Below are 21,631 nucleotides of genomic sequence, written 5' to 3' on the forward strand. Positions count from 1 at the left end.
TATGAAACTGATAAAATTACTGGTAACAAAATGGAATGATTTTGATCTTGCAAAAGTCAAATTATGGAATCAGTAGCGGATCAGTTTTTCTTATTTTCTATATTGTTTATTTTCTTTATTTTATTTTGTTCTTCGATTTAAAAATTACCAGTAAAAGTGCTTTTTAGGCCATCATGAACAACTTTGGTCTCGTGTTTGTCTATCATTTTGTTTGGATATCAGTTTGTGTACTTTGAAAATTTTAGTCGATTTTGATAGACATATGGACATTCAGTTGGGGCCGTAGATGGTCTCATACAGAAGTCAGGTGGTCCAGATAAAGATTGTTTGAGTCGGTTTTAACAACTCATAATACACTACGCCGAACTGGTCCCACCAAATACTGAGCATGACCTTGGATTTTGGAACCGTGAATATTCGGTTTGGCCGTCGACGTGGAATCATGGCCGGGATATTCACATGTTTTTCTACCCTTGGGATTATCGTAATGAACCCATTTTCGTCTTCAATCATAATGCGATGCAGAAATCCTTTCCATCTTCGCCTTGCTAGAAGCTGTTCACAAGCAAACAATCGCCGTTCAACATCTCTCGGCTTCAACTCGTACAGCACCCAATTTCCTTGTTTCTGAATCATTCCCATGACTTTCAGTCGTTTTGAAATGGCTTGTTGCGTCACTCCCAATGATCCTGCCAATTCTTGTTGCGTTTGACACGAGTCTTGATCAAGTAATGCCTCCAATTTTGCATCTTCGAGAACCTTCTCTCTTCCACCGCCATGCTGGTCTTCGACATCAAAATCACCGTTCTTGAAGCGTTGGAACCACTCTCGGCACGTTCTTTCACTAATAGCGACCTCACCATGCGTATTGGGAGCATTCGATTAGCCTCAACCGCAGATTTCTTGATATTAAAGCAGAAAATTAAAACCTCCTGGAAACGACGAGAATTTGGCTCGTAAGCTGACATGTTTAATCGAGAATAACTTTATGATGCAGACACAAATCGACTGATATTTCAATGGCGTTATGTTTACAAATACCTAAGCTTATTGTATTACATCTACGATCTTTTTATTTCGACTACCACTTTCTGTTACAGCCATCTATAGCAAAACGGCGGAAGCAAAGTTGTACACCAAATAACTTCGCCCAAGTTTTCTCAATATTCCTTAATAGTGACCTCAATTTTTTGTCACATACATTTCTCCTCATCACTCTTTATGCCTCGTTTCATATGCAATATTCAAGTAATCATCTTTTATAATCATTTCATCCTTTGTAGGCATCATCAATTCAAAACCCACTGTCGAAACTGAAATATACACTCCACTGATTTGGACCATCTCATGACATTTTACGACTTCTGTAATTTGAGAACCTCCGGCCAGCTTTTCTGATCAGCAGGTTTCTCCTCAACATTTACTTCAAGCCAAATCCGACGGTTATTACTTATCTTGCCTCTTTACGAGCAATGAAAGAACACTATCGTAAAGTCAATTTTATGACCATGATCATCCATCAGTGTCACTTTTGATTCGATGTTGCGAAATTATGAAGTAATGATTTTCCTATCACATATTTGGAAAACTGCCAAATTGTGAAGAGGTAAGCATGTGGGATAACGCATCGAAATCTGTTCTGAATAGTTTTATTTCCTAGGATTTTCTATGGAAGTCGTTAAAGTGAGATTGTGATTGAAAACTTGTGTTTTCATAATTAGTATACATTGTGTCCGTAAAGTATGGAACAAATTCATTTTTAGGTAAACAGACCATTTTTAGAAATAATCCTGAAACACGTCGATTTCTGATTTTAATTTACCGTATTTCAAAATAATAATCTAATATACAGGGTGAATTACTTTCGAGTAATGACGTCACCCCCATTTTCGGATTACTCTAGCTGAGCTGATTCCAAAAATGTATCACATGTTGATTCCAATTGGTACAGGGTGGACAAAAATATAATAGTTTTGTGTGTGCTCATAAAGTAACGCGTAACATTCTTTATCAGTTAAATTAACAATATTATCAAAAATACGTATTGTCTAGCGGCAATTGGTTTGAATGTAACACCCTGTAGTTTGTTAAATTCTAGATTAAAAAAATGAGCTGTTTCCAAACATGTTTGGTACTTGCGGTCTAGCAGACAGAATATGAAAGAAATTATTTCTTATCAATTTAAAAACATGTAATGAATGTGACAAACTACAGGGTGTTAGATTCAAACCAATGGACGTTAGACAATAAGTATCTTTGAGAATATTGTTAATTTTACTGATAAAGAATGTTATGCGTTACTTTATGAGCACACACAAAACTATTGTGTTTTTGTCCACCCTGTAACAATTGGAATCAACATTTGATACATTTTTGGCTCAGCTAGAGTAATTGAAAAAGTTGAGACAAAATAAAAATAAAATACGGTAAATTAAAATAAAAAATCGACGTGTTTCAGGATTAGTTCTTAAAATGGTCTGTTTAGCTAAAAATGAATTTGTTTCATACTTTACGGACACAGTGTATAAACTAAAAGTTGGGAATTTCATAAAACTCATATTTTCAAAACGAAAGTGCTACCTCTAATAGATAGTTAAATAGATAAAAATACATAGATAGAGGATTTTCCATCAAGAGGTTTCGTTTTGAATATCTATCTGGACAGCTGACACTTTTGAAGCCATCATCTTTCGAATCTTTTGATATTCGACAATTAAAAACTACGTCATTAGTAAACATGGAATGATACACGCTTCGACAATGCATTGAAATTATTAAAATGTTTGTGTCGTTATGAAGGATTCAGCCAACAATAGTGAAACTGCTGAAAAAAATTGAGCTGTGTGCGTTGCTGAAGAACAACTGAAAATATTACTGCTGTAGCACATAATGTTTAGGAAAACCCAGGTTTGTTATTCCTCATCGATCTTGAGAATTAGGGTGTAATTAACCTTTTTTCATGGCCGGAATTGGAAGATATCGATGCGAACGACTTTTATTTTCAACAAGACTTTAGTACGAGCCACAAAATGAACGAAACAATACCAATTAGGCGAGACAAGTTTCATGGCTATGTTATTTTTCGAAGAGAGGAACACAATAGACCACCGAGATCTTGTGATTTAACACCTTTAGCCTTTTTCTTTGGCACCTCTGTTTTTTTAATATTAATATGGATACTCTTATTGGAAAACCTCATAGATAGATATAAGATGGTTTGGAGATGTTTCCATATGCATTTTAGATTTTCCAAATCTAGGGTGAGCGGATAGCACGCACAAATAAAAAATTCTTGGAAGAGGAAGCATATAATGACATATAATGCACAGTATTTTCACATGGATTATAATACATATGTTATAAGAATCTAATTAAATATTATGTAAAATTTGCAGTTTCTCAAAATAAGAACATTCTTTGGAATGATTTTCGAAGGTACTCATTCTCTTTGAAATTGTATGTGAATAGCAACCTCGATAGCAACCCTCTAACTGTAAATAACAGATTCAAAATACAGGTGAATTTTGGGCAATTTTGTTGAAGGTATGTGGAATTTTCTTCACGTTAGGTAGCATACTTGCAAGTTTCATCATGTGAGTATGATATCAAAAGAAAGTAACAGACATTAAAAAAATTACTTTTACTTTCTACATAATATACATAATATTCGTGTTGATAGTTATCTTCAAGGATACATACGATGAAAAAATACGAAGTACTTCCTCCATTCCCCCAAAATCTTCCATCTGACCTAATATTTCATCATTAAAAAAATCTTCATGGCCATCAAGACACTCCCAGATGATACTGATGGTATTTCAGCCGGTGCTAAATGTCTTAATGAACTCGTCAGAAGTTCGAAACCATCAATTTCTCAATTATAATAGAAGTAAGTCGGTCTAGTGTAGGTGTGTAAGGAATTAAAATGTTGCAATCAGCTTGTATCTGCATAATTCTGACTGATAAGCATCTAACATCCTAGAGAAATCTATTACATACTCCTATAAAACGTTAGACTATCATGTTTCTTACAAATGCCATTGAATATGTTTGCATTATCATCTTGTTTGATGGTACTTATGCTGCGGGTTGTACACGAAATAGGCGTATGGAATAGGTTGGTTCTACAGAATGTACCTTGTATGTAGGAAACAATTTATTCGGAAAAACATGGGATTTGTTGAGGAAACAATTTATTAGTGATCTTCCGGAGCTGTTTATACAGAGTGTATCAGTGGAAGGGAATTTAAAATAGGTAGAGAATTTTTGTTCTTGAATTGTTCAATATTCGAAGTGTTTCGGAATCGAAACTATTGCTATATTATTTCTCTTGTATTTTTTTGTATCTTTTTCATTTTAGCATATTTTGAACCCTAAGTTCGAAACAAATCTGTGGTGTAAAGGGATACCAAATCACAAAATCTTTTTTATTCTGTGGAAAAGCTACAATGCTGAATTTTTGGGAAACTCACTAGTGATGAACTGTATTTATATCCCTTTGAGCTAGAAAAAATGAATTGCACATTCTTCTTCTTTCTAATGGTGCTATAAGCATGAAAGAAAAACATTCTACAGGCAGTGCCGTATCTAGGGCGTGGCAAAGGTGGCACTTGCCACGGGCGCAAGGTCTGCAGGGGCGCCAAAAAATATCAAGAGAAAAAAATATTGGAGCACCAGACATAATAATTCGAAAGATCACAACTCGGTTTTCATGTATACGCCTCGCAACGAGCAATGCCGAGGAATCTGGAAACCAAGGACGGAGATCTTTCTTCTTTCTTGGGGAGGGGGTTCTCGAAAAAAAAAATTTTTATCAACAATGTTTACTCATATCTGTAATTTGAGAAAAAGAGGTTTGATAACGAAGTTGGAACTTAATTACTCAAAATATTTTTTTTTATTACCAATTCGATTGTTCCCACCTTATACTGGGTTTTCCTAAAACGGAGTTACGAAGGAAAATATTCCTTGGATAATTTTAAGAAAAAAAGTTCCATAAACATGAGCCCGCAAACGCTTTGTTTTCGAGAAACATGGTGTTTCTTGTATAGTCATACTTTTTAGTGATGCTTATATTTATTAGTTTATCGAAACTTTATTAATCTTCGCCACAGAATTTGTTGATAAGTACCATAAGTTATTAATATTATTCATCACAGCTTACTAACTGGATTTTTAAAATAATTTGGATTTTTCCTGAGGATTACCAGAGAGCTGTTTGAATTTTTTTTTCGAAATCGATAGCAGATACGACAAAAATACAACGAACCAAAAAGTGTTGTACTAGACCAGAGTTTCTTTTCACATCTTTCTATAGAACCAGTGCTTCACCAAAAAATAGTTCTGGTGGAAAGAAGCAGGTACACTTCCAGAAAAAATATCACCCTGTAGAGTTGCTTACAAAATACGCATATCACAAGATGAAAACTTTAAATCAGAAGATCTATGCCAATTCAAGTTAAATATCTTGTGAAGGGAAGATGCTATGAGAAAAAAAAACTTTAACACCGGTATCTCAAAACCAAAGCGTTTGCAGATTCATGTTATAGAACTTTTTTCTCAAAATGATCCGAGAAATCTGTCATTTTCATTTGTACACATTAGGAACACCGTTTAGATATAATCAATTCAAAACTGATATCTGCACAATCAAATTGCAATTTGAATGAATCACAATAAATTGTATAACACGGCCCAGACCGATGCGAATTACTCAGTTCAGTACTTTGATAACTACAGTATTGAAATTTTGTGACGAGAATGAAACAAAACGAAAACAACGAGTAAGTGCATACCGATTACGAATGCAAAAATTACAGATGGCAAATAAGGGGCGACACCGACAAAGCGGAAAGATAAAGGAAAATAATAAACCTCGGGCATAGATGTGCTCGTAGTGCAGTAAAAGTACTCATCTTGAAAGCGATAATAAACTCATAAACCGTAAAAGGGACCGATTTTGTACTCCTTGTCGATTTCAGAGGAAAGTAAAATGATTATTGGTACTTTTTATGGAAAAATTTTCGTTTTTCGTCTTTGCGAGAATTCTGAAAGTTTATATTTTGGAAATATTGGGGGGGGATAATTACCACCCATTTCTACGCCCTAGCTGGAAATATTGAAAATATTGCTAGCCTTCCCTAAAATTTGCGTTCTAAGCACAAAATAATCACAAAATATATGGCTTAAGTTATGAACAAAAAAATATTATAAGAAAATATAATCGATGAAAAAAATCTTCGAAAATGTCTAAGATATTGCCACAGGCGCAATAGTAGGTACCTAGATACGGCTCTGTCTACAGGCACTTCTTTCAATAGAATCCATTCGTGTAATCATTTTTTTATTGCAATTAGTTTAAAAGTTATAATACAAATTTGTGTTTTTTCAAATGCATATTTTCCCTTTTCGAAAATATTCAACTTTCTCATCGAACTATAAAAACATAACAATTCGAGAATTATACACATTAGGATAAAATGACCAGAACATAAAATGCAAATGTTTAACCACAACACACGGTCTTCTCCACATAGCTGCATCTTTACCGGAAGTCTCAGAATGCTCCTCTCATTATCTAGTTTTGATTCAGAGAATTCTAGTCCGGTTATAATTTATTGTTGAGTGAATAACTTTTGATTTCTCTCTGACGGCTTGAAGAAGATAAACTACATTCTTCTGTGATCATTACCGCCTCACGGCACTCTGTTAAAGGCCACCCACATCTCTTTGTTTTGCGTCGATTTAAATCTGGATTAAGAGGAGATTAAACTTCAATCAAGACTATAAATCTCGAGACTACACTTGCGCCCTCTTGATCTCGTGATTGTTCACAGCTCAGGAAGGTTAAATTTCTGTTTTCCGTATTTATACTATTTACTATTATTGGTTACTATAATTGCTGAATTCTATCTATGACGTTCTATGTTGAAAAACGAGGAATATATTTGAAATGGTTTGTAAAAAAATTCATAGAAAATTTACTGCATTAACCATTTAGCTCGATATTACTGTTTTGCATCTACACGCAATATTTCAACTCATTTGGACATGTTGTAACGGAAATATTTGATTTATTTTCTCAACATTCTGCCTGAATTTTTTGTGGTTGAGATGTCGGGTTCAATATAAAATTTAAAAATTGTTATTATAAAGCGTTTTCCAATAAGAGGTTCCTTTTTGATAATGAAAAGGAACGAGTATATTTTGAAAGAAATGAATGGTTGAGTTGATTTCAAGTCAAGTAGTAGTTTTTAAATCTCAAGTCATGTCAAGTATTTATTTATCAAGTACTTGAATCATATCAAGCTATTTGCTTTTTAACAGTTTTATTGTGTAGGGTCACATCAATACAAAAATGATGAAATGAGAAGAAACCTTGCAAAAAAACTTTTATTTATTAAATTTATTGTATAAAAGCCGAAAATATCACCTTTTTCGAAATAGAAACAAAAATTACATCACTATAAATCATAACAAAATAAAAATAATAAAAAATTTGTTAATATTAAGAAACCTCCAGGCTTAGTTTGATTTCACAATTTTCAATCCAGGATCTAAGATACATGAGGCATCTCATAGATTTGTCGCCTAACCTATTGCGGGTTTTTGTAACTGTAAGAGCAGCCCTAGGAAATTGTCTCTCAACAGGAGTTGAAGATGCTGGCGTTGATAAAAAATCCTTGCCCATTTGGCCAATTTTGGAAAGATACACGTACAGGCTCACGCCTCTGTGACTAAATGTTTATACCCTGTAGCTTACAGAATAAACCATTTTATTTTTATTATTATTTATTATATTTCTGAAACTACCAAAATCTACCGATAGATTTCAATGAAATGTGAGAAAACTACTAATAAGGTCACATTGGTGAATGTTTCAGTTTCTCGGCGCTCGAGGAATTCCCTTATTTAGTCTAAGCGCGCACGAGATTCCAGAAATATATGCCATGCGACGCGTGCATATCAAGCTCAGATGATATCAAGTAGCTTCACGAAGTCAAGCAATAAATATCTTAAATCAAGCCAAGCCAAGCCCAAGTATGTAATTTTTCACGAGCTTGATTTTCAAGTCAAGTAGTTGGTTAAAATGTCAAGCTACTTGGCTTGACGAATCCCTATGTGAAACGTTCCATTTTTGGAAATGATGTTGTTATTAAGTGTCAAAAAATGACAGCTTGAAAAGTGACAGCTTCCCAGATAGCGGACTATTCGAAATGAAACCTCTTATAGGTAAACTCAGGTTGTACACATTTCGAGATATTAACTGTGAATATTTTATAGGAAGAAAAAAGTTTTTCTCCAAACGTTACTAGTGGTTTTTTGAAGAAATTTGGATGAATAATCCCTGTTTTTATTTCATTGGCCAATTTGTGGTATTTTTTGGCATATACGTATATATTCTCGTATATATTGATATCGATTCATCAAGTTTTTTCTTATCGCGAATCTACTTGTCTGATATTTCATGCTTCATTCGAAAATATCATTTTTCCAATCAAATCAACTACGACTTCACAAACGAACTCTTTCATAGACACATTCCTATGAGTTTAAAACCCAGTTGAATGAAAATTTACCATTCGAAGTTCATTTTGCTAATCACTAGCAGTCAACTTATATTGCTAATGCATCTTTGATTGATTCCGATTCAAGAGGAAGGAGGTCTATGACCGCACCAGGTTCAGATTTTCAAGAGACGTGTTCCGGAAGCTGGAATATTGCACATGCATTACTCAAGATCTTTCAAGGAATGATCCAAAGCCATTCAGGTACTCTCATTCAAGCTATGTGGTTTAAGAATGTGGTTTTTTCATTCTAGTTATTATGAAGATGGTACGTTGAAAATACAAATGGATGGAGAGATGGAGTAGGTATATTCACTGTTTATAATCACAGTCTAGTGGTTTGATGGCTGATAATTCAAAAAAATGCAAGAGTTTCAAACAATAGTTTATTATTTCGATACCACTTGTATGATTCTCACAGTATACTAATGTATTTCAAGAAAAAAATCCTTAAAGCTCTCTAAAAAGTCGATTAGTGTTAAATCATACTATTCCGCTGGCCATTTATCTTCATGTGGTCGTGTCGTTGAGGTTACATTTCTGTGGAATATGTACTAATGAAATTAAAGAGTCTGACTATCGCGCGCATACTATACCATTGTGTGAAATTTCTTTGGTTTTCTTCAACGTAAAGGTTTGATAACTTGAAAAATCTTTACGCTCGCTAAATGTTGTAAGACAAAATGTAGTTTCGAGCGCTTCTTCATTCATTCAGAGCCCTTGGAAACCAAAGAACTGAATCAAGGTACACCCAAGGATGCAATTACGCATGAAGAAACAAAGGATCAAAAGTTTCTGACTTCATGTCAGTGCTTTTCTTGATTTTTCTCGATAATTTCCATGATTCTGTGACCCAAAAGTCTTTCAGTTTTGCGAACTGTGATAACAACCATTTGACATGTTACTTTTCACCATTTTTGTAGTGCAGTTTGACAATTTCAATGCTTTATTGAAGCGTTTATCGTTCAATTTTAGTAATGACGTAGTTTTTAATTGTCAAGAGCCAAAAAATGACGACTTCAACAGCCCAGATAGCGGGCTATTCAAAATGAAACCTCATATTGAAAAATCCTATATTTACTAAAAAACGAATGATTCAAAAATCTTGTTCGTTACTCTCGTCTACTCCAAAAATCTTGCATATTTGATTGACACAAATAACACACAGAAGAAGGTTGTGGAATACTCGAAAAAAAGATTTGGTCAAAATCATGGCAACCTTTCTATCATATCAGAAAGGGACAATATTAACTTTGCAGATGAAATAAATATGCAACTAAAGGGTGTTTGTTTTTAGAGCTATATAACTTTAAATTGCAATAAAACAAAGATGGATTATTCGATTGATATGAATTTTATTTATCCGCAAGATAATCTTGTGGCATTACATTTTAAATATGATTTCTGGTATATGACCGCCACGGCTGGCTCGGATGTAGTCCAATCTGGACGTCCAATTTTCGATGACTTTTTCCAACATTTGTGGCCGTATATCGGCAATAACACGGCGAATGTTGTATTCCAAATGGTCAAGGGTTTGTGGCTTATCCGCATAGACCAATGACTTTACATAGCCCCACAGAAAGTAGTCTAGCGGTGTTAAATCACAAGATCTTGGAGGCCAATTCACAGGTCCAAAACGTGAAATTAGGCGGTCACCAAACGTGTCTATCAATAAATCGATTGTGGCACGAGCTGTATGACATGTTGCGCCGTCTTTTTGGAACCACAGCTCCTGGACATCATGGTTGTTCAATTCAGGGATGAAAAAGTTAGTAATCATGGCTCTATACCGATCACCATTGACTGTAACGTTCTGGCCATCATCGTTTTTGAAGAAGTACGGACCAATGATTCCACCAGCCCATAAAGCGCACCAAACAGTCAGTTATTCTGTATGTAACGGTGTTTCGACATACACTTGAGGATTAGCTTCACTCCAAATGCGGCAGTTTTGTTTGTTGACGTAGCCATTCAACCAGAAGTGCGCTTCATCGCTAAACAAAATAAAATGGATGTAGTGCGCGATACGTATTCCGCACAGAACCATTATTTTCGAAATAAAATTGCACCATTTGCAAGCTTTGTTCAGGCGTGAGTCTATTCATGATGAATTGCCAAACCAAACTGAGAATAAATCACTTGACAGCTGTTAAATCGGTCGCCATCTTGAACAGAAATGCCAACTTAAAGTTATATACCTCGAAAAAAAAACACCCGTCACATAATTGAATTTTTTAATAGTAACAAATCCTATTATAAACGAAAATCAAAGCACTACAAAAAAAAACTTATATCAATACGGTTTTTGCAAGATATTCACATGACGTCTGAATTAAAATCTAGCTGCTCTCCCATTTCAATAAAAAACTCGTATTCAAATTCCTTCGAAAGCATGTCCATTATCTCTAATTCTTGGGAACCACCCCTCGTTCAACAGATTACAGTGTAACTTTTGACATCTTCAGAAGAAATTCTAATGATTCGCCCTAATCCATCTTCTGCTGCCTTGTAAGGCTGAAAAATTTCTTGAAGTGTTATCTATCTCCATTAGCAACGTCTCTACATGGAGACGTCTCTAATTAAGGAAAGAGGCTAGCGCCAAAGGTGTTTCTGTTCAATAAAGTTACAGTTGGATAGGTTAGTATCTCTTGGTTTCTCATCTTCTATGAATTTATCGTAATAGGGTCGTACAAGTGGAAAGTTGAAGTGATAGAGGAGGTTCAATACTAGAAATGAATTCTGGGAGTTATGAAATAATTATAATGTAATCGTATATTATTCCACGGGTCAATAATGATATGTAATTATTATTCCCGTGAAAAATCTGAGCCGCTTATGTGGGCAGTGAGTAACATGCCTAGGTAATAATAGCCATTATACTTTATATCATTTATGATTAATTTATTAATTTCAGATTGTTAATGAACAATTTCATTCGTCATTAACACTAAATTTAGTTATTTCTACAATTAATCTTCTGTCATAAACAAATTCCTATTCTGATTAATAATGAGATACATACAAATTCTCTGAGCTCTTACCTATATTTTGCATAGAGGCAGGGAAATATATTAAGAGTAGAACTTTGCTTACGCCGTGTTGCAATAGATGGCAGTAGCGGTAAGTGATAGACGAAATAAATAGATCGTAGATGTCATACAATAAGCTTAGGTATTTGTACACATAACGCCATCGAAATATTATTCGATTTGTGTCTGCATCATAAAATTATTCTAGAATGAATATATCAGCTTACGAGCCAAATTCTCGTCATTTGCAGGAGGTTTTATTTTCTGCTTTAATATGAAGAAATCTGCGGCTGAGGCTCATAGAATTCTCTCAAATACCTATAGTGAGGTCGTTGTTAGTGAAAGAACGTGCTGAAAGTGATTTCAACGCATCAAGAACGGTGATTTTGACGTCAAAGACCAGCATGGCGGTGAAAGAGAGAAGGTTTTTCTAAGATGCAAAATTGGAGGCAATACTTGATCAAGACTCGTGTCAAAAGCAACAAGAATTGGCAGGATCATTGGGAGTGACGCAACAAGCCATTTCAAAACTCCTGAAAATCATGTAAATGATTCAGAAACAAAGAAATTAAGTGCCGTACGAGTTAAAGCCGAGAAATGTTTAACAGCGTTTGTTTGTTTGTAAACAGCTGCTTGCAAGGCAAAGATGGAAAGGATTTCTGTATCGCATTGTGACTGGAATGGGTTCATTACGACAATCCCAAGTGCAGAAAATCATAGGGATATCCCGGCCATGCTTCCACGTCGACGGCCAAACCGAATATTCACGTTTCCAAGATCATGCTCAATATTTGGTGGTAGCAGTTCGGCGTAGTGTATTATGAGTTGTTGTAATCGACTGAAACAATCACAGGAGATCGTTATCGAACGCAATCAATGCGTTTAAGCCGAGCATTAAAAGACAAACAGCTGCAATACAACGAGATGATAACGTGCTTTTACAGCATGACAATGCTCGACCCCATGTTGCGAAAGTGGTCAAGACGTACTTGAAACGTTGAAATGGGAAGTCCTACCCCACCCGCTGTATTTTCCAGACGTTGCACCCTCAGACTATCACTTGTTTCGATCAATGACACACGGTCTGGCTGACCAGCACTCCCGGTCTTATGAAGAAGTAAAAAAATGTATTGATTCGTGGATGGCTTCAACAGATGATCAGTTTTTTCAACGCGGGATTGGTACGCTTTTCTAGAGAAGAAACACTTCAAGAATAGGGTCAAACTGATCATGCAAAAGAATAAAACTGGTTTCTCAAAAATAAAGAGCCATTAAATATCCAATGATTTATTCAAATATTGTTTTGAACTCAAGTATATTATTCAGAGAGAAACGTGAAACTCCATTCACCAATAGGAATCTTGAATGAAGAAAAACCCATAAAAACTTATTTGTTATTGTTCACGACTAATATGGTGTAATTGCTGTAATTACCTCTGTATTGTCCCTCTATTCTTCATGCCTTTTATTGACAATTCTAATTATAAAACAACAAGATTTCAATGCATAACGTGTAGGAGCATAGCATCTACCTGTTGTAATAACTTGAGATCAGGTACTCACTCAATTACCATATCTCTTGCGTAATTTGGGAGAATGAAGAAGGCGCTCCCTAATTTCCCTTTTTTCTACATTAGTATCCAAGAAATCGATTAGTTTTATAGCTTTAACTCAGTGGTCTATTATCATTATAGTTTAATTAGTTCTAATTCAATCCTATAATGTAATTAAATTATGGGCATCACAATTAGATAAATACTAATTGTTCACTCTACATTAATACAATTTAATATTTTTTTCAAGGAAAATATTGTGGAATGTATGCATTTATAATATACAATTCATTTTCTTGGTAGTCAACAGTTGGTTAGCGACAGAGGTAAAAGACGATGTTAACATCACGTGTGCCCCTACAAAGTACAAACACTGTAGGAGTGGGTCACCAAGACATAATCACTAGTTGACCTCGAGTAAGTAAGATATGATATAGATGAGGTTAAGTGCTAGTGGTCCAGAAGAAGTTGCTTTTTGGCTTTTTGTTTCCAATTATAAACCTTTTAAATTCACCGTGGAAAAATGTTTCAAACAATTATCATTGTTTTCAAGTTTTGGAACATGCAGATCGAAAATTATACAGGGTGAGGAAACATTTTTTTCCTTCACCTTTTTTTCCGAATCGCCTCGGTTGAAAAGATACATCCTGTTGAAAATCATAAAAAAAAATATTTTTTTATTATTCGCTAATGGAATGGAAATGAAGGCAATGATTTTCGGAATATAGTTTTTTTATTGGTGTGATGAATCTTCTCCAAACATAAAATTCCAGCAAAGACAGGACAACTCCAGAATTCCTGCTATACTAAGTGAGAAAAAAAATCGAATCCGAAATTGAATTGGCAGGATCATTGGGAGTGACGCAACAAGCCATTTCAAAACGTCTGAAAGCCATGGGAATGATTCAGAAAACAAGGAATTTGGATGCCGTACGAAGCTGAGAGATGTTGAACGGTGTTTCTTTGCTCATGAACAAATGCTTGCAAGGAAACACGCAAGAGATTTCTGCATCGCATTGTGGCTGGTGACGAAAAATGGGTTCATTACGATAATCCCAAGTGCAGAAAATCATGGGGATATCCCGGCCATGCTTCCACGTCGACGGTCAAACCGAATATTCACGGTTCCAAGGTCATGCTCAGTATTTGGTGAGACCAGCTCGGCGTTGTGTATTATGAGTTGTTAAAACCGACTGAAACGATAACAGGCGATCGTTATCGAACGCAGTTAATGCGTTTGAGCCGAGCATTGAGAGACAAACGGCCGCAATACATCGAGAGACATTTTACAGCATAACAATGCTTGACCCCATGTTGCGAAAGTGGTCAATTCATACTTGGAAACGTTTAAATAGAAATTCCTACCCCACTCGCCGTATTCTCTAGATTTTGCTCCCTCGGACAATCACTTATTTCGATCAATGGCATACGGCCTGGCTGACCAGCTCTTCCGGTCTTATGAAGAAATTGATCAATTCGTGAATCGCTTCAAAAGATGACTAGTTTTTTCAACACGGGATTCTTTGAATCATGAATATATAACCAGTTTCTTACAATGAAGGCTAGAATTTCGAAAAACGGCGGAAGCAAAGTTGTACGCCTCGAACAGAAATCAAAATATCGGAATATTTGAAAAAGTAATTTTTCAGAAAAGCCCGTAACTCGATAACAAAGCAGAATATTCACGAACTGATTTCTGATATCTTATTATTTCGAAAAAAAAGATCGGAGATTCTTGAAGATTTGTTCTTTAAGTCTTATAGTTCTCGAGATGCTCTCACTGGTCATCGATTTTGGGACACCGGACACCCTGTATAAACTTGTGTTGAATCTTGTGACAGGTTCATCGTTCCTTACACATATGTACATGCTTTCCCATGTTTTTTCTATTTTATAATAACAATTTCTCTATCCTTTTCAAATGAAAAGAATCTTAGCCCAACACCTGAAGATGTAGAGAAGGACACTTCGATCTCTTACGACAGATGCTGTATCAACAATACCGAGCATAAATAATCATATCGAACTTTCTCATCATTCAACATTATGCCTGGTACGAAGAACAAAACAACCTTCGATGTCTTGTCCGAGTTGTTGAACATCTCTATTGTTCTTTCACGAGTTATTTACATCTGCCGGCAACTTGCAGGTATCAGCGTTGTAAAACATTGACACAGGATTATGTATCATTATCATCCTCTTTTATGGCATGGTGAAATACTAATCGTCAAAGATATCTGCAGGACGAGTTGCCAATGGCTGCGGTCAATGATCCTTTGGAACGTGGGCAATGCAACCCTTCTTCGCCAAGTGAAGCCGAAAGGACGGAGATTGACACCTATCTCGATGTTTTCTGATATCTGAAAGAGAATCTGTCACGTGCTGTTTTGATGAGATCTCGTTTTTGTTTTCACCCAGTGGGTGGAAAGCTCATTATGTGTTTTGAAAGGAATGGAGGAATTTGGGTTATCATTTTGTTACGTTGGCACGTTTCTAGTAATATGTGTGATGAAATACGTGTGCTTGTCCGTGATTTCTTTACGTAAGATGAAAATGAACAAAATTCATGTTTTCATGTAATTTTTGGTGCAATTTTTCTAGAGGTTTCTTCCGAATCGATACGTTTATGTTTCTGTATATCTTTCATAAGAATCTATAATGTTCTGAATTCAATTTTCTTCCGATCTATGAATTTCGAAAGCCCAAATTCAAAAGTTTGTTTTTGTTGGAAATATACCCTTTTTTTAATATCAAAATGAAAGTTTTATTGAAAAGCCATATAATGTGAAATTCGAAATTTATAGTCATTTAAATATATTAGGTTTTTGAAAAAAACTAGTTTTATTTCTGATCAATTACCGATCAGTAAATTCTAAAAAATAATTGTCCTAAGAATTGACATCAACCATACGAATTTTTCACTTTGGCAATATCTCAAATATTTCACATAACTTATCCTTCATTAAGTTGTTGTGCTCATTTGTTTACAATTTTTGCTTGTGAAATAAAAGGAAAGCTAATTTATGATCGATTTAGAATGTGTTTAAACAAGAAAGTGTCAAATCAAACAAATCTTAATTTCATTCATGATCGAGTGATCGTTGTTTGTTTTTCTACGTTTCTTTTTCCACATTAATTTGTTAAGCATATGATTAATTCATCTATTGTTCCTATTGGAACGCTAGTCTTCATATTGAAAAATCCTCGACTTGACTTTTGCTAGCTTGTTCCAGAGGAACTGCTGATGGCTTTCATTTTGTCCTATTTTCAGTAATTTTTGATGATAATAGTAATTGTTATAGTTTATTTTTTTGAAAAAATACATCATTCTTGAAAACATTTCTTGAAAAAATACGTCAATATCTAACATATTCTCAATAAAATATTCTACTATAATAAAGGAAATGATAAACAAAAAAAAAATTTGGCAAGAATTGATGTGAAGTCAGGAAGTTTTAGGCGCTTGTTAATTCATGCGCCAATTTTGACTTTGCGGAATACATAATAAAAAATGTAGTAATAAGAAATCCATAATTTTTGCATGAAAAACAAGGCTTTGATTACCAAAGTAGAATGATCAAATTTAAGTCAAATATGGTTCGATAACTTGTTGCCATTTTGAAGATAATTATGCCTCTCTCATAAAAGCCTTCTTTCCTATTGGCAAAAAATGGATACATTTGATTTTTACAAGCCTCTGTTGAAGCGAATTTTTGACCAGCAAATTGTTCAACATGGACATGGACAGGAGCAGATGTTAGTCACTTGGTGCCGGCTCACCGCATTTCGACCACTACCGTTTTCGCTTGACGTTGTCGTAAGCGATCTACTTTTTATCACCAGTCACTAACCGCTTCAACAATGGGTCTATTTTGTTGCGATTCAGCAGCGATACGCAAAAGTACATTCGGTGCATGAGGATTTTTGCGTTAACTCTTGTGGTCCCATATATCGAGGTTCTTCTTGAGACCAGCCTTATACAAATAGTTACAAACGATTCTTTGTGCAATCTTCAGACATTGGCCAATCGATACCCGATCGGATTTATACAACACGAGATAACTAAAGCCATCTTTTAGAGAAATAATTGATATCTTTTCACTACATCTAATAATATAAAGGTATATGTAGTCCACTAGGGAGCTTTCGGCGAATGAGGCCTCAAAAGTTCCCGACTTTACGTAGTAACGTGAAGGAAAAATAGTAAAGTAGTAACTTTACTATTTTTTTTTAAATGTTGTCTGTTTTCTGATATCAATCTTATTTACATAAGGAAAAAGGAGAGAGTGAAAGAGTCTGACCTATTTCCACAAAATAACTGTCACACATTTCATCCAAACACGCGTTTCCACATTCAGTCGAATCAAAATAATGTTGCTTGGACAAAGAAACAGCTTTCTGATCGATATCAGTCTTCAATCATTCCATATGCAAAGTAAACTTATCAGTATTCATTGAAATTTGATCTATCTACGAATACTATAATCAAATTTAAAATTGGAACTCGTGAACCTTCAAATTATCTTGTTTCGGCGTTAGATTTCCTCAATAAAAAAATCGTAATGATAGTTCTCTTCGAAAAAATAACTCTAATTGCGTCCAAACAATTAACATTAGTGGACAGTTCGTTTAATGGCTCTATATTTCATGTATGAAGGTGAATTGCGGTAAAATTGAAGACTTGGCAATAAATGATTAACATCAAAATGCAATACTTCATTCGAGCAGACATGCATTAAAGATCGATTTCCCTGAACTCATATGTGAGAGTAGTATCAAGCAGAAAAAATAATTATAATTGAAACGTTGATGGAATTAAACGTATGCAGCAAGTTTATGGTTAGAATAAGGCCACAGATGCCACACAGCGAAGGCAGTTTGATTACATGACTGTTCCTGATGATGTTTGCTACCACAAGCAATTGATTCACAAGTCACGATATCACACATGTGTTACCGAAACAAATTGACAGGAAGATTGATATCGGTACAATTGTTATCCAATTTGTTTTGTTGTTTAGTCTGTCGGTCTGGTCTAGAAAGCCATGAATCAGGATTGAACTTTGGAATTTCGTCTGGCAGAAAACATTATTTTTGACCGATTGTATGCAGTCGATTTTATTGGTATTAGTCATTTATAGTTCCCGTTACCTTTTTTGATGGTGATTCAGTGAGAAAAATTGTCTTCCGGAAATAATTTTATTGATTCTCCTTCACTATTGCATTTATGTATTCTCAGAAATGTGAATTCATCGATGAATCATTCCTAATATGCAGGGTTTTGCAATGAGAGTTTTCATTTTGAATATCCAGCTATCTGGACAACAGTCAACTCATAACATTTGACAAGTAAAAACTATTTCATTACTAAAAATGGGACTATGTACGCTTCAAAAACGCATTGAAATTGTTAAAATTCACTCAAAAATGACGAAAATTTTGTGGTCACAATTCGAAAAACTGAAGCACTTCTGGGTTGTCGTGAAGCACCTTCTTGGCCGACAATCGTGAAACTGATGGAAAAATTCCAGCACTTGTGTTATTGATTCAAGGCTTGGCTTGATTTTCAAGCTACTTGGCTTGAGCCTGACATGATTTCAAGTACTTACATAAGTAGGTACTTGAATCATATCAGGGTACTTGATTTCCAGCAGTTTTATTGTGTAGTGTCACAACAATAAAAAATGAAGAAATGACAACAAAAAACACTTTTATTTATTAAACGTATTGTATAAAAGAACCGTAAATCTCAACTTTTTTGAAATAGAAACATAAATTAAATCACTATAAATCATAACAAAATGAAAAATAATAAAAAAATTGAGTTTCTTAATATTGAGAAACTTCCAGGCCTTGTTTTTTTTTTAGCTCAAGAAGCTTGAACTTGACTTGAAATCAACTCAAGTTCAAGTCAACTAGTAGTTTTTCAATGTTGAGTGCTTAATGAATAAACACTTGACTTGATATTGAAAAACTACTACTTGACTTGAACTTGAGTTGATTTCAAGTCTAGCTCAAGCTACTTCAGCTTTAGCTTAAGTCAAGTAGCTTGAATATCAAACCAAACCGTGAATCCATACCTGTAGGTACTATAGGGTGTTTTTTTTTCGAAGTATATAACTTTAAGTTGGCATTACTGTTCAAGATGGTGACCGATTTAACAGCTGTCAAGTGATTTATTCTCAGTTTGGTTTGGCAATTCATCATGAATAGACTCACGCCTGAACAACGTTTGCAAATAGTGCAATTACATTTCGAAAATAATGATTCTGTGCGGAATACGTATCCCGATTTTCATAAGCGAATTTTGTCAAGCGATGAAGCGCACTTCTGGTTGAATGGCTACGTCAACAAACAAAACTGCCACATTTGGAATGAAGCTAATCCTCAAGTGTATGTCGAAAACACCGTTACATCCAGAAAAACTGACTGTTTGGTGCGCTTCATGGGCTGGTGGAATCATTGCTCCGTACTTCTTCAAAAACGATGATGACGAGAACGTTACAGTCAATGGTGATCGGTATAGAGCCAGGATTACTAACTTTTTCATTCCTGAATTGAACAACCATGATGTCCAGGAGCTGTGTTTCCAACAAGACGGCGCAACATGTCACACAGCTCGTGCCACAATCGATTTATTGAAAGACACGTTTGGTGACCGCCTAATTTCACGTTTTGGACCTGTGAATTGGCCTCCAAGATCTTGTGATTTAACACCGCTAAACTATTTTCTGTGGGGCTATGTAAAGTCATTGGTCTATGCAGATAAGCCACAAACCCTTGACCATTTGGAAGACAACATTCGCCGTGTTATTGCCGATATACGGCCACAAATTTCGGAAAAAGTCATCGAAAATTGGACGTCCAGATTGGACTACATCCAAGCCAGCCGTGGCGGTCATATGACAGAAATCATATTTAAAATGTAATGCCAAAATATTATCTTGCGGATAAATAAAATTCATGTCAATCGAATAATCCATCGTTGTTTTATTGCAATTTAAAGTTCTGTAGCTCTAAAACAAACACCCTTTTACTTGACTTGTTATTGAAATACTTGACTTGAGTTTGAGTTGATTTCAAGTATAGTTCAAGCTACTTCAGCTTGAGCTAAAGCCAAGTAGCTTGAATATCAAACCAAGCCGTGAATCTATATTCTATAGAATTTGTAAAACCAAAAGTTCAACAAGAGAAAATGTTAGTGATTCATTTGGGTGAAAGTTATCTGGGTGTGAGCTTATCATTTGGGAGGTGTTACCCCATTGTTATTTTTAAGAGTCAATTTACCGAATTCAATGGCACCCCAATAAAACAAATGTACCTAAAACTCCTCCCTTTACAATCAGAAACACTCCCAAAACGCGTGTCAAACATATTTCCGTACCACCAAAGAACAAAGCATCATCAATCTCAATTCATCCGGCACGAAAACAATTGGTATCAAAAATTTATGATCGATAAATTCGGATCGCACAAACTTTCTCACTGCTCAATTAGGAAATTTGAGACCAACAGCATCGTCCAGATCCCATTCCTCGAATCACCAATTAGAATCTATTTCTGACTCTGAGAGTGTGAATAAATTAGGGACCAATTAATTCTTATCTTGGCCGTTGTTACCATGACAAATCCATCAGATGAGGCTGGAGGGTTAATCTGTTAGAATCTCTAAGGACACACGTTTCTCTTGTTGTTTCTTCATCTGCTAGTGCTTGTAAAGTAGGTATTGAATAATTGGTCTGAATTCTTTGAGTTAAAATCGTGTTTAGTGAATTTCTCAAGCTTTTTAATACAAGTTGTAAAGAAGTTTAAAATATTCTCTTTAACGTGAGGACACATGATTAAAAAAATATTCCTGATTTACTGAGAAACCGTCGAAATCGATATGTCTAATGTAAAAATTATGCAGAATTCTCTTCCTAATTTATAAATGTCAGTTTCATTGAAATGGGACTCAAGAGCCGTTTTGCAATAGATGGCTGGTAGTCGAAATAAATAGATCCTAGATGTCATACAATACGCTTAGATATTTGCAAACATAACGCCATCGAAATATTAGTCGATTTGTGTCTGCATTATTCTGTGTCTGCATTATTCTGTGAGAAGTAATCTGCGGCTGAGGTTCATCGAATGCTCTCAAATACCTATGGTGAGGCCTTTATTAGTGAAAGAACCTGCCAAAAGTGGTTTCAATGCTTCAAGAATGGTAATTTTGGCGTCGAAAACCAGCATGGCGGAAGAAGAGAGAAGGTTTTCGAAGATGCAGAATTGGAGGCATTATTTGATCAAGACTCGTGTCAAACGCAACAAGAATTAGCAGGATCATTGGGAGTGATACAACAAGCCATTTCAAAACGCCTGAAAGTCATGGGAATGATTCAGCGGCGTTTGTTTGCTTCTAAACAGCTGCTTACAAGGCAAAACGGAAAGGATTTCTGCATCACATTGTAATGGGAGATGAAAAATGGGTTCATTACGA

General features: G+C 35.1%; 1 protein-coding gene and 1 long non-coding RNA gene across 2 annotated transcripts in view; one reads left to right on the plus strand and one right to left on the minus strand.

Moving 5' to 3' along the window:
- The window catches only part of LOC123683993, a 75,438-nt gene that overhangs the window by 5,341 nt on the left and 48,466 nt on the right, over window positions 1-21,631 (plus strand). The gene's annotated exons all lie outside the window — the stretch shown is intronic.
- On the minus strand, window positions 8,940-9,437 carry LOC123683996. The gene is made up of 2 exons (XR_006748087.1): window positions 9,164-9,437; window positions 8,940-9,107 (listed from the first exon to the last, which is right to left on the minus strand). It is a non-coding gene; the product is annotated as an uncharacterized LOC123683996 (long non-coding RNA).

This window comes from Harmonia axyridis, chromosome 7 (genome assembly GCF_914767665.1).
Source record: "Harmonia axyridis chromosome 7, icHarAxyr1.1, whole genome shotgun sequence".
NCBI lineage: Eukaryota > Metazoa > Arthropoda > Insecta > Coleoptera > Coccinellidae > Harmonia > Harmonia axyridis.